Source organism: Vicugna pacos, chromosome 31 (genome assembly GCF_048564905.1).
Source record: "Vicugna pacos chromosome 31, VicPac4, whole genome shotgun sequence".
NCBI classification, from domain to species: domain Eukaryota; kingdom Metazoa; phylum Chordata; class Mammalia; order Artiodactyla; family Camelidae; genus Vicugna; species Vicugna pacos.
The window spans coordinates 24,334,531-24,347,205 of NC_133017.1; the positions used below are offsets into that span (position 1 = coordinate 24,334,531).

The window sequence follows — 12,675 nt, forward strand, 5'->3', positions numbered from 1 at the left end:
ATATATATATATTTTCTTTTCAGATTCTTTTCCATTATATGTTATTATAAGAAATTGAATATGGTTCCCTGTGCTATTCAGTAGGACCTTGTTATTTATCTATTTCATTTATAGTAGTGTGTATGTGTTAATCCCAAACTCCTAATTTATCCCTCCTCACCCTTTTCCCTTTAGTAATTTAGTTTGTTTTCTATGTGCATGAGTCTGTTTTAGGTTTGTAAATAGAGTTTGTATCGTTTTTTTAAGATTCCACATATCGGTGATATCATATGATATTTGTCTTTGACTTATGTAATATGATAATCTCTGAGTCCATCCATATTGCTACAAATGGCATTATTTCATGCTTTTTAATGACTGAGTAATATTCCACTGTACAAATATACCACACTTTCTTAATCCATTCATCTGTCAATGGACATTTAGGTTGTTTCCATGTCTTGGCTACTGTAAATAGTGCTGCTACGAACACTGGGGTGCATATCTTTTCCAATTAGAGTTTTCTCTGGATATATGCCCAGGAGTGGGACTGCTGGATCATATAGTGAATCTATTTTTAGTTTTTTAAGGAACCTCCATACTGTGCTCCATGGTGGACAATAAAGTTCTGGTTCATCTTAAGTCACCACCTAATCCATCTTTGTTATTTATCATTACATTTGTTTTCTAAGAGGATGATAAATACCCAGTTACTCTCACACAGGGCTCCTCAAAATATATTGATGTTCACATGTGGAAACACAGGAGCCCTAGATTTTCATTGGAGCCGTTCTACAACTCTCTGCAGCAAGATGTCCAGGCAACACCAGTAGACTTTTTCTAAATAACACATCCTGTTCCCTAAAGAAAACTGCTGAAGAAGAGAATCCTTGGTTTTCTTTCTCCTGAACAATTTACACAACGCCTGCATCTTTGATGAGACACTAGGAAGCAACGGAAGATGATTTAGCCCACAGTGCAGCCACGTGGTTTCGTGAGAAAAATGAGAAATGGAAAGGGGGGGTAAACCAGGAATCCAGCCACCTGCCCGCTGCCTACACACTCTCCCCCAAAGCCCTTGATTGCATCCTTTGCAAAGAACAGACGTACAGTAACCTTGCTCTCTTGGCTTCGAGGCACAGCGGTGGCAGGCAGGGTGTCTTAACGGAGCTGTGTGAAATTCAGGCTATAGCTCGAGGCTGATGGCGCTTTCTTTCCGCTGTAGCTGGAGAGCCTGGCACATTCTAAGTTCAGGTTCATTGCTCAGAGGAAGCGTTTGCCAAAGTCACCAACCGATCGCCCTTGGAAGGGGTCGGTGTCCCCTGCGACTTCCCACACGCAGGCTTCACCGAAAGCCGACAGGGTGGGTAAACACTGACTTAGGAGTCACCCCGGAGCCGGTGCAAAGGGGCAGGAAGCAGGTCCCCAGGCTGCTGATGCTGCCTGCGTGCCGGCGGCTTGGAGAGGGCGGGACCTAGCGCAGAGCCGCTTCCTGGAATCGGGCACAGAGAAGAGGCGGCGTGTCGTGCTTGAGTTTCAATTGAACTCCGCCGTGGGTTACAAAATCCTATGTCACAACTGCTCTTAGGAGCTTTGAGTGCTGGTTTCCCCATGAAGGACTCCTCTGCATATTTGGAAAAGAGAAAGGGAGAGAGGGAGTATGGGTGAGCGGGCACGATTTCGATTCTGTCATTGTTTTGGAAAATGTTCAGAGGTCAAAATAAGGAACAGCACGGGGGCTCCATGGATGCTCTGGGCAGGTCTCGGGGGGTCTCTGTGGGAGATGCCACCCTAGTGCCAGGTGCACGGGGCTGTCCTGCTGAGAAGCAGCAACAGCCACTGCCCGGTGGCCACGGGGTCCCCCCCACCACCCAGGCTCGTGGGGATGGATTTCGCTTCTTTGTCGTGACAACTTACACGCAGGTCACTGACCATGTAAATGCACAGTCCTCGCAGAGTTAGAAGAAAAATGGCTTTCGGAGCTGGGTTACTCATGAGGGTGGAGTGAGCTAAGTCTAGTGGAGGCTAAAAATAGTGGGAGCCCAGGGGTCCTGGTTGGGACTGCGGGCCTGAGGACCGCCTGGCTGCTACCCGCTTCCCGGCGCCACATGCGAGCACTGGTTCCAGGAGGTGTCAGCAGCCCGTTACTCATAGGTCAGACTGCCACCGTCATGATGCTGTTTCATGCAGCAACTGCATTTCCATAGAAAAGCGTGAGTCACTCCCGAGTGGGGCCTCTCTCTGCGAGTTTTGAGAGTGAACGGAGCCACAGAGGGAGGGTTCAGCTCTCATTAACCAGAGAACCAGCAGGGAAGGGGCCTTCCACAGCCATCTCCACCGGCTCTTTCTCCACAGGTTAATTTTTATCTTAACAACCAAGATAAGGTTCGATGGTCTTTTTATAAGGTCCTGGAATATAAGTCAACGGTCTATTTAAATACAAGGAGTTATTTGAACTTCTTTTTAAAAGCCGAGGGCATTTTGTGTGTGTGTGTGGCGCTCACTTTATAAATAAAATAGATGAAGGGTTTGCTGCGTGGACATTCACAGTCCTGGCGACTCTTACCGGGGCGCTCTCCCCGCACCACTCGGGGGACACGAAATGCCCTTTGTCCTTGTCCGCGGGGACGGCCGTGATCAGCCAGGCACGCCCACCCCTGACCCCACGAGACAGGGCTTACGGCTCAGAACAGATGGGTGATTTTTCAAACTGAACGCTATTCTGGGGCACTTACTTAGGAAAAGGATCTAAAAATAGATGTGAATGAGCATAACCTGCAAAAATAAGTTGTCAGCTTCTTTTTGCTCCTGCTGGGCTGAAAACAAAGCTGTCAGCAATTTCTGCGAGTTGAGGAATCTGTGTGCTTTCTTATTTTAGAGGAAGCTTTTTCAGTAGGGCTGTAATTGAGTCCCCTTAAATCTCTCAGTGTCAACAAATTACCATCTGTTGTTCCGGAGACTCTCAAGCTGATGAGCGCGGCTCCCCGCCTGAAGCCCAGGGGCGGGCGTTCTCCCCTTCCGGAAATGGCACCTGAGCATGGGGGCCAGTGCTGTGCCCTGGAGGGGGGCTGGTGGCAGGACTTCAGGCTCTGCCAGACCCCACCCTCCCCAAGCTTGATGCTGGGAGCGGTCACCCCTTTGATGAAGACACTGAGCTTGTAAAGGGGGGGGTGATGAGGTCCAGGCTGGGGCACCTAAAGGGTCTGATGCCTGTTGTGACCTGGGGAGCAACGACCAGCGTGCTGGGCTTTGGGGAGACCGGCCAAGGGCTCAGCCTCCCTCACAAGGCACCTGGTGCTGTCTTGCCTGGCGGGCGATGTGGGCCGGGCAGCAAACTCCCCACGCCTGTGCGCAGCCCCGTTGTCTGGGAAATGGCCCCGATGCTAACGGAGAGGTCAGGGGCGGATGGAGTCCTTGCTTGCCCGCAGTGGGAGGGCCTGGCTTGAAACTGAGAAATAAAATGAAGCCGGAAAATGCATCTCTCCTGGTGGAGAACTGTGCAGGTGGTCCCCAGACTCTGGAACCCTTGCGGGTTTAACCACGACCGTCTAGGCTGGTGAGCGCAGGCTCTCCGGGGCCGCACATCCCCGCAGAGAGCTCACCGTGGTCCCCAGCGTGTGACACCCAGCCAGGGAGCAGCTCTGCCAGTGCAGGCGGAGAAAGGACACCTGCGAGGCCAGCAGGCCTGCCTCCAGGAAGCCCTCCCGCCTCTGTGCGCTAAGTGTGTCCTCCCCCAGCGCCAAGCAGTTTTTAAACTATTTGCCCTCAAATCCAGACTGCAAACCAATAGGACCTGGAATTCTGCTGCTTAGAAACTCTTCACTCCATCTTAACAGTGCTTGAACCTGCATGTGCTTTCTTGAAATGAAGGAAACAGCTCCCCGTTTCTGCCTCACACCTGCCCAACACTCACTGGGCTGGGAGGAGCGACTTCTCCCGGAGTGGGGATGTGACACATCAGAGGATGAAAAGGAGATGCCCGGGGGCGGGAGGGTGTGCGGAGAGAGCGAGGCTGCGGCAGGTCAGGGGCGGAGGGCCGGCTGCTGTCCGGGCTCTGAGACCCACTGGCCCGGCTCCATCAAGCCGTCCCGGGGCCCAGGTGACGGTCTGGCCCGGATGGCGTTGGAGGATCTGGGAAACTGCCCCTCCAGTTTCTGTTTGGTGAAACCTTTTGATGAGACAGTCTCATTTGCCCATGAGCTAACTGAGCCTGCGTGTGCTGAGGGGGACGCTGGGTTCACCCCCAGGACTTTTCCAAGGCTGAGCCCACCCGCCCCACCTCCCCACTGTTTGCACGTTTTTTTAAAAGGGAGCATCAGTTGATTTGTCCCCCAGAGAGTCCAGGCTCCCGAGGAGACTAAGGGGTGCCCTGTGCGCCCTGGTTTCTAGTGTCGGGGCGGGGCCAGGCCTCCCTGCTGAGGGCTTCCTGGCCCTCGGCCCTCGGCCCTCTCGGCGGTAGGGGGGCGTCCCTGGGCTGCACCTGCTACCCCCTCTCCCTGCAGCGGCAGGAAAGGGGGAGGACCCCAGGGGTTAGCACAGGCCTCTCGCCTCCTTCGCCTCATCTTGGTTCTGGGCCGTCTGGGGCTCTAGCCGTGTGGCCGTCCCTCTGTCTCCTCCCTGGGTGAGTCCCTGTGCGGGCTGGACACGGTGACATCACCTGCCTCTGTCCCTCCCACCAGAGAACTCCCCCCCGCACCGTGCATCCTGGCTGTTGTCTGCCCCTGCGAGGTGGGTCTCACTGGCCTGGGGTCGCCACGCTCCTTCCTGGAGGTCAGGGCCCAGCTCCCACATTCCCCTGGAGGGCTCGCAAGTGTGTGTGTGTTTGTTGTTGTGTTGTTTTGTGTGTTGTCTGTTTTCGTTATGTGCTGTGTTTGTGTGTTGTGTTATGTGTGTGCTGTGTGTCTCGTGTTTGTCGTGGGGGTGGGTGTGGTGTGTGTGTGGTGTGCAGGGCGGGGCGGGGGGTGGGAGCCGGGCCCTGACTGCGGGCCGTCCGGACGGGCCGTCTGTGCCCGTGTGCCCTGCGGTTGTTCCTTCTCATCTGCGTGTGGCTGGCATTCCGTGTTCTGTTGCTGCTCTTCTGTGGAAGCTGCCTCTGTGAGGCGTGGGGGGAGCCGGTTCCGTCAACGTCCACCCTCCGCGCCGCGCCCGGGAGGGGGCCTGGGGAGCGGGCGAGGGCTGCCCCGAGAGGCCCCGACCCCCAGCGAGGGCCTCCGCTCACGGGCTTCCTGCCGCTTCTTCCACCCGCGTGAGCGAAGACGTATTTCTCACACATTGAGCGAAAATTTGAAAACTGTTTTCCTCGACTTTGAGAGATGAAATTCACACCAGAGCGTCACAGCCCTGGCCCCCAGCTGACAGCCTGCGGAGAGCTGTTCTCTTCACAACCGAGTGAACATCACTGTACCATGGATTTGGAGCCAGACGGATGGAAATACGGGCATTAAACCCGCCTCATCCGCCAGTGGGGCTTGGCCAACTTCTCGTCTCTCCGATCCCCAAGTTTCTGTCCCCCTTCCTTCCTCCCCTGCGTCCCTTCCTCCCTCTCTCCCTCCCTTCCTTCCCTCCTTTGGAAAGAGGATGATAAGGTAACCTCCTGTGGCAGGGACAACACGCTGCAAAGCCTGGGAACTGCCTCCCACCCTGACAGATCAAGGGACCCGCACCTGAGAGAGGAGGGGAGGGGAAGGTAGGGGATGGGAACTGGAGGGAGGCCTGGGGACAGCTTGGAATGGAGGCAGGACTGAGCAGTGACGCGGCCACAACGGCCGCCTCAGCTGAGCCCAGGTCACTCTGCAGCCGGACGGTCCTCCAGAAGGTCCACCAGTTTGGGCAGAGGCTCGGGCCTTCCCACCCAATGCTGACAAGGCAGTGGATGCCAGCTGACTGGGGAATGTGGTTTTGGGGCAGGGATCTCCCCACACAGGGGAATAAACCCTGGCGTCCTGAAGATCTGGGCAGCGCACCAGGGCTTGGACGAGAAGCAGGGAGCTGCACCTCCACGTCCCAGATGCCCTGGCCTCTCCCGATCCTGAGGCTGTGCCCGCCAGCCTCCTGCTGGTGCCACTGACTGACCCACCCCGCCGGGGGCACAGCGCACGAGAGCTCCATGGGGCCAGCCCCTGGGACACGAAGCAGGACAGAACGTGGGTTCGGGGTCTAGGTAATCAGAGAACAGCCGAACGTCCAGCGTGGGGTGTCAGGCCCTTGCCCGAGGGCATACCTCCCTGGTCCCCAAGGGCTCCTCACCTCGGTGCTGCAGGCGGGGGGCAGGGCAGGGCAAGGGGTGCCGAGGACACGTTTCATCAAAAGATCACGCAGTGAATAAAGTCCCAGCATATGGCTCGACCTACCGCTTCTGAGATGGGACCCTGACCATGACCCCAGGTCATCTTTTCAGCCAGAGGAGCTGTGTTTTCTCATTTCTCACTCTTCCACGGAGCCCGAGTCCTTACACTTTGATTTTCCGTGGGCGGAGGTGGGGTGAGGGCAAGACTAAATCCATTTCAGACTCTTACTAACAGAGAGCCCTGCCTCTGAAGGGGACAGGTGGCTTCTTTGGAGACACTCAGACTTCGCAGACATCAAATAAACACATACGAAGTTGCTGGACCAGACTAAGACTCGAAGCAAAGGGGCAGGGACACCCCTGACCTCCACCTCTCCTGCCGAGCGCATGGCCATGTCTTTCTGTCAGTGAAGGAGCCCGCCTTCTCCTGTCTCAAGGCCACCAACGGCATCGGAGCCCAAAGCTTTGGCCCCTCTGGGTGACTGTGATGAGACGGCGGCTTTGAGAGTGTCTAGGATGCCTGAAAGATAGAAAGGTGAGCTCTGGTCCCTGGAAAGCAGTGAACCATCCTGAGATCACGGGATGGTGCCCTTTGCTGTGGTCCAGGCTGACATCTGAGAATCTAGGCTCTGTGTGTGCTGGGCTCTGTGTGTGCACGGCCAGGCATCCAAAGTGCTTCTCATTCACTTGATGGAGAAGCAATAGCCTGCAGCCGACACACCACACTGTGAAGAAGGCCAGATCCTGCCCCCAAATTATGCAAACCCCTGAAATCGTTCTGGGCCCCGATTCCCCTGGAGTGGTTCAGTCTGTCTGAACCACTGTCTCGGCAGGACCCCTGCCCACCTGCAGCGCCCGCAGGTGCACACAGCGACCTCGCACACCTCACACACCTTGCACAGGTGTGTGTCTTGGGGCTGCAGCAGGGCTGCCTCGCTGCACCGCTCCTGGGGGGGCATCACTCACCATGTCCCTGGTCCACCTGGACTCAGAGGTGCCACCCAGAGAACACCCCGGGCAGCTGGAGTGATGGTTGATGTCTCAGAAATGGGGGCCTGTGGACACCCTGGTCCTTAAAGGTTCTGAGGCCACGCAGCCCCCAAGGCTGTCCAAGTGGGACCAAGTCTTCACTCTCTTTGCTCCCCCTCCCACAGGCCCTCATTCTCCGGGCACCGTAGTCTGTCCTGCTAGTTGCCTGAGAAGCATCACCCATCACGTCTCCTTGGCACTGTCCTCTTTTTTTCCGGGTGGGTGAGTCTAGGGGCTTCTTTGAATGGAGGCAGCTCTTCCCTGGGGGTCTCGGGAGGCTGCCGGCAACACGAGAAGCTGTTCCCCCAGCCCAAGTGCTGCAGGAGGAGGTCCCAGCGCTTCCACCTAGTCCGGGGAGGCCAGGTGGCTGCCTGGAGGAAGCGCCAGGGCTCAGAGCAGAGGAAACCGTCACGCAGAGGCCACCTTCTGGGGACAGGGTTTGTTCAAGGAGCTCCTGGTGTGGAAGCGCTCAACCCTAACTGCATACTGAGGTCTCCTGGGAGGTGTTTAAACTCCACCTGCCTGAGCCCAGCCAGTCCACTTAGACCAGGGTCTCTGGGTTGGAACCCAAGTCATCGTCATGGTGCAGCCACAAGTAAGAGTCGTTGATTTAGTGAACGGATGTGTGCTTGAATTTCAATCCATGAGTATTTTTTTAAAAACCTAACTGCAGACAAGCAAGATGCTGGGTACCCGGAATGGGAAGGGGTACGGGATGAGGGTACGGGAGCAGAGAGCGTCCCTGAACCTGAGTCCTGTGTTTTCCACCAGCAAAGGAGCCAGGCTCCCTAGGAAAGCGGTTCACACTTATTCAAAACACGAGATGGACAGGCTCGCCGCCTTTAGTTCACTAAGTAAGTGCAGAATTTGAAACCGCAACTGCGGACAAGAAGATAAGATGTTCCGGGTTTAACTCCAGGCACTGCTGGCTGGCGGGGGAGCGAGAGACAGAGCAGCTGTCTGTACGCACTTGTGCTTACGTTTGTGGCCGCGACACGAGGAGCAGCACTCGAACATTCATAGAATATCTTATGAATTATGCAGGGCATATCTGCATCTTCATTTCGGTAGCAGCGCTGAAAATAGAAATCACAAAGCCTGAGTGCTAGAGCAAGCGAGACGAGAAGGCAGCAGGGAGCGGAGCCAGACGGTATTCTTAGAGCTTTATATTCCAGGTGGAAAGCTGAAGTCACAAAACCAGACAGAGCGCTCTTTCTTTCCCTGATTAATTATAGGTTGTGAAGTCAGGGCGTGGGCTGCGTGTTTGCCTTTTTTTCTGAACCGCGTTTGACAGCTCTCGGCGGCCGGGGTTTCGTCGGTGTCTCCAGGTGCGCTGTAACTCACGCAGAACGCACACCCGGTTGCGTAACTAGCTGTTTGCCCCGTGGTTCTCCATCGAGCCCGCTTACATCATCGCGGGGTGGGGGAAATCCCACGGCACTGCTTCACCCCCGAGGGAACGATGTCGCCCCTTTCCTTTTTTAAAGGAATAGCTTTAAATCTAAAAATACTTTAAACATACAAAGGAAAAAAAAAAGACTTAAAGATATCCACGGTCCCCACCAATCCAGATGTTCAGTAATCTGCCCTGCCTTTCAGACTGCGCGCTCCGCAACAGAACCAAGTGTTCTGGTCTGGGTTTTGAAATCCGGTCCCCTGGGTTCAGATTCACCGCCTACGGGTCGTGGGACCTCAGGAAGGTCACGTGGCTGTTCCCTGCCTCAGTGTCCTCACCTGGGAAGTGGCGGTACCGGTGGTGACCCCCCTGTAGGAGTGTCACGAGGAGCACATGCAGGCATGTGTGAGGCACGTGGGACAGTGCCCGGCGCAGGGTGGAAGCCAGCTCCGTTCCCCACGGTTATCATCCTGATCATTCCCGACTGCTCCCTACGCTTAGAAAAGCAGACATGCGCACTCACACGCATATACACACTCACGCACACGTGCATGCACACACACACCCGCCTGTGGGCACACACACACTGTTTCCCACAAATAATGGTCCCATGCCCTCCATGCAGGCATCTAGCTTGTTCTTTTTTCATCTCCCAATAAACACGAAATTTTCCCCCATCGGCAACATCCACCTTCCTCCGGGGCTGCCTTTCCCATTAGCCACTCCTCTCCCGGGACGTGCCATTGTCCCGAGGTTTCACTGCCACACGCTTACTGCTGCAGGGCTTGGCCTGGGCTGGGGAAGACACAATTGTAATTGCTCACCAACTGTGCCGGTTTGTATTCCCACCAGCAGTGGGGGCCTCGCGGTGGGAGTAGACACAGCCCGCCCTTTGCCAGCCCAGTCGTTGAGAAAAGCACTCTCCTTTTAACTTGCGTTTCTGTCATGATTATTTATGTGATGGCTTCTCATCCGTCTTGTGCAACGAGCAGGCACTCCTCTGAACCACGTCAATATGTTTGTTGGCCTTTACAGTTTGTTTTGTAGCTTTTTCTACAAACAACAGCAATAAAACATGTACAGACAATCCACCACTGACTCAAACCTGTAATTTGCCAAATTAGCACAGTTACTGTAACAGAGGAGAACAGATCTGGCTCCATATTGGATCTGTTCCTTTAGTCTTAACCACTGTGCCCTGTTTTCTGGGCATAGTCGTGCTCGCTCTGCACCTTTTGTAAAACAATGTTGCCTTTAGCCTGAAATATTCAGGAGAGCCTATCCTCAGGGCTCTGACCTTTAAGGATGTCAGCACTTCTGCACTTGTGTAGAGATGGCAAGTTGCAAAATAGAGAACCACAATTGTTTTTTTTGGAGGTTTACAGGGACACCATGGCCTGACCCACATGGATGGCTGCAAGAACAAAAGATTCTTGCAGCAAGAGATTTGCAACAGCCAACCACACTGGCTCTCCTGATTTTTTGTATAAAAGGAGCCTATATTCTGACTTGGGGAGGATGGTTCTCCAAGACATTAGTCTGCCATCCTCTGGGTCTGCCGGCTTTCCGAATAAAGTCGCTATTCCTTGCCCCAACACCTCGTCTCCTGATTTATTGGCCTGTCATGCGGCGAGCAGAATGAGTTTGGACTCAGTAACAATACAAGGAGGGAGGGGGTATAGCTCAGTGGTAGAGCACATGCTTAACGTGCACGAGGTCCTGGGTTCAATCCCCAGCCCCTCCATTAAAAATAAAGAAATAAATAAACCTAATTACTCACCCCCCCAAATATAATAAAAAATAAATTAGCACAGTTAGATCAAGAAGAGTTCCAAATTTGGAACCTTAACATTGTTTCCAATTTTAAAATTTTTGAAGAGCTCATTCTACAAACCAGATCATTATATATGAAGTCATTCATTCAAAACCTAGTTACTGAGCACCTATCTATGTGAGGGTCATAATGTTTTTAGGCTTTTAGAGTCCAGCAGTATACAAATTTTAAAAATAGCCCTGCACGTGAAATTTATGGTCTATCCGGAGTCCAGTGGGAACTGCGATCAGGGCCATGAGGCAGGAGGTTATGGTCTATCCGGAGTCCAGTGGGAACTGCGATCAGGGCCATGAGGCAGGAGGTGGCTGCACTGGGCTGGAGCTCAGGGTGCCTTGGGGTGGGCCCCCACCCCGGTTCATGCCCCTCCACCCTGGCCGTGAGGGAGGGTGTGCCAGCAAGCAGGCAGAGAGGCCTGCCCTCCCGATGCCCCTGGGGCCCATGGCACCTCAAGGCACCTGAGCTCGTCTCTGTCCAGGCGAGAAAATGAAGCCCAGCCCCCGGGTGCAGGCTGGCCCTTCCTGCCTTCCTTGGAGGGAAGTTCCAAGGAGCAACGTGAGGCGTGTGGCCATGCGCCTACTCACTGCATGCACACACAGCCTGCATCTTCTGACTTGCTAGCCTGGCGAGGGCAGAAGAGGAAGCCAGGCTGCAGGACCACCTGGAGACCTGCCGGGACCAGCCCTGGGCCTGCTCTGGGCCCCCCAATCGGCCTCTGACATGGGTCAGTGAGGGACGGCCCGCTCTTGGCTCCTAGTCGAAATACCCAGGAAAGGACTTCAGTGATGTTGTCAGCCGAGGCACTTGCCTCTGACCATGACGGTGTTACAGAAACCTGAATCCCGTGGAGAGGCCAAGCGACACTCGGAGGGTTGGAGAACTGAGGTCTATTATGCCAGCGGGCCCAGAGGAATTAACGGTCCAAGCTCTGGACCCCGTCTGCAGGTTTACACCAGCTTTTATAGGGTTTTAGGTTTTGATTAAGTTTGTGTTACATGCAAATGAGGTGTTAGAAATGGACCAATCAGGAGTGAGATTTTGGGAACCAATGGGATTTTAGGGGTAAGTTTCATTTTCCTAGAAGCAAACCGCTTTACAGAAGCGCAAAAGCAGGAAGGCAGTGGCCCTGCCTGGGAGGTCTTGCTGGTCCCTTTGTGGGTTTTGCCCCTTCAGCAGCTGTGGCCAAGCAAGTGGCAGTTGTCACCAGGCCAACTGGTCGATCACAGGTGGGGCCAGGTATACAGGTGGCGGCTTTTGCAGAGCAGCGTGGCTGGGGAAGGGATGCAGCTCCCCACGCCCTCAGGGCTTCCCCTGAGCAGGGAACCCAGTCCCAGGAGTCTGCAAAGCCCAGCGCTGCAGTGGCCGTTGTGGCGGGTGGGGGCCGTGGGGCCACTGACACATGTGGGTGGCGGGAGGCCCTCTCCTTCTCTCAGGGAGCATCTGCTGTAAGGGGGTTTCAAAGGGTCCCATGGGGCCCTAGGGTGATGCTCAGCGCGCAGAGCCCGGCAGGCCTCCCGAGGGCGGTGTTGGGTGGCGTGGGAGTTTCCTGGGCGCTGTGACTAATTGTCGCTAATTTGGTGGCTTAAAACAACAGGCATGTATCCCCTTACTGTTGTAGACGCCAGAGCTCTAAGATCAGTGCCGCTGGGCTGAAGCCAGGGTGTCTGCAAGGCTGGTTCCTTCCGGAGACTCTGCAGAAGAATCCATTTCCTTGGTTTTCTCAGCTTCTAGAAGCCGCCTGTGTCCCTATGCTCGTGGCTCCTTCCTCCGTCTTCAAAGCACATCGCCCCAGTCTCTGCTCCCATCACCACACCATCTTCTTTTCTGCCGTCAGTCTCCCCACCTCATAAGGACCCCGTGCGATTACAGTGGGTCCACCCTTTAATCCTTAACTTAATCACACCAGCAAGGCCCCTTTTGCCATGTGAAGTGACATTCACACGTTGCGGGGTTAGCCATGGGCATCTTTGGGGGACTATTCAGATGGGAACCCCTTGGATGGACACACGCTGATTCCCTGGGCAGGGGTTGTGGGAGGGGCTTCCAGGCCAAGGGGCAGCACTCACCACCCACAGCTCAGCCCTTGCTGGCCAGCTGAGCTGCCCCACTGCTGAGCTGGCCCGGTTCTGGCTGCTTCCACAGGGTCGGCCCCTC

At 54.9% G+C, this 12,675-nt stretch overlaps 1 long non-coding RNA gene and 1 other non-coding gene across 2 annotated transcripts; one reads left to right on the forward strand and one right to left on the reverse strand.

Moving 5' to 3' along the window:
* Window positions 1-331: 331 nt before the first annotated feature.
* Window positions 332-4,906, reverse strand: LOC140690757 (uncharacterized). The gene is made up of 2 exons (XR_012066039.1): window positions 4,676-4,906; window positions 332-1,603 (listed from the first exon to the last, which is right to left on the reverse strand). It is a non-coding gene; the product is annotated as an uncharacterized lncRNA (long non-coding RNA).
* A 5,453-nt stretch (window positions 4,907-10,359) lies between these two features.
* Window positions 10,360-10,434, forward strand: TRNAV-AAC (transfer RNA valine (anticodon AAC)). Its single transcript has one exon. It is a non-coding gene; the product is annotated as a tRNA-Val (tRNA).
* The last annotated feature ends 2,241 nt before the right edge of the window (window positions 10,435-12,675 follow it).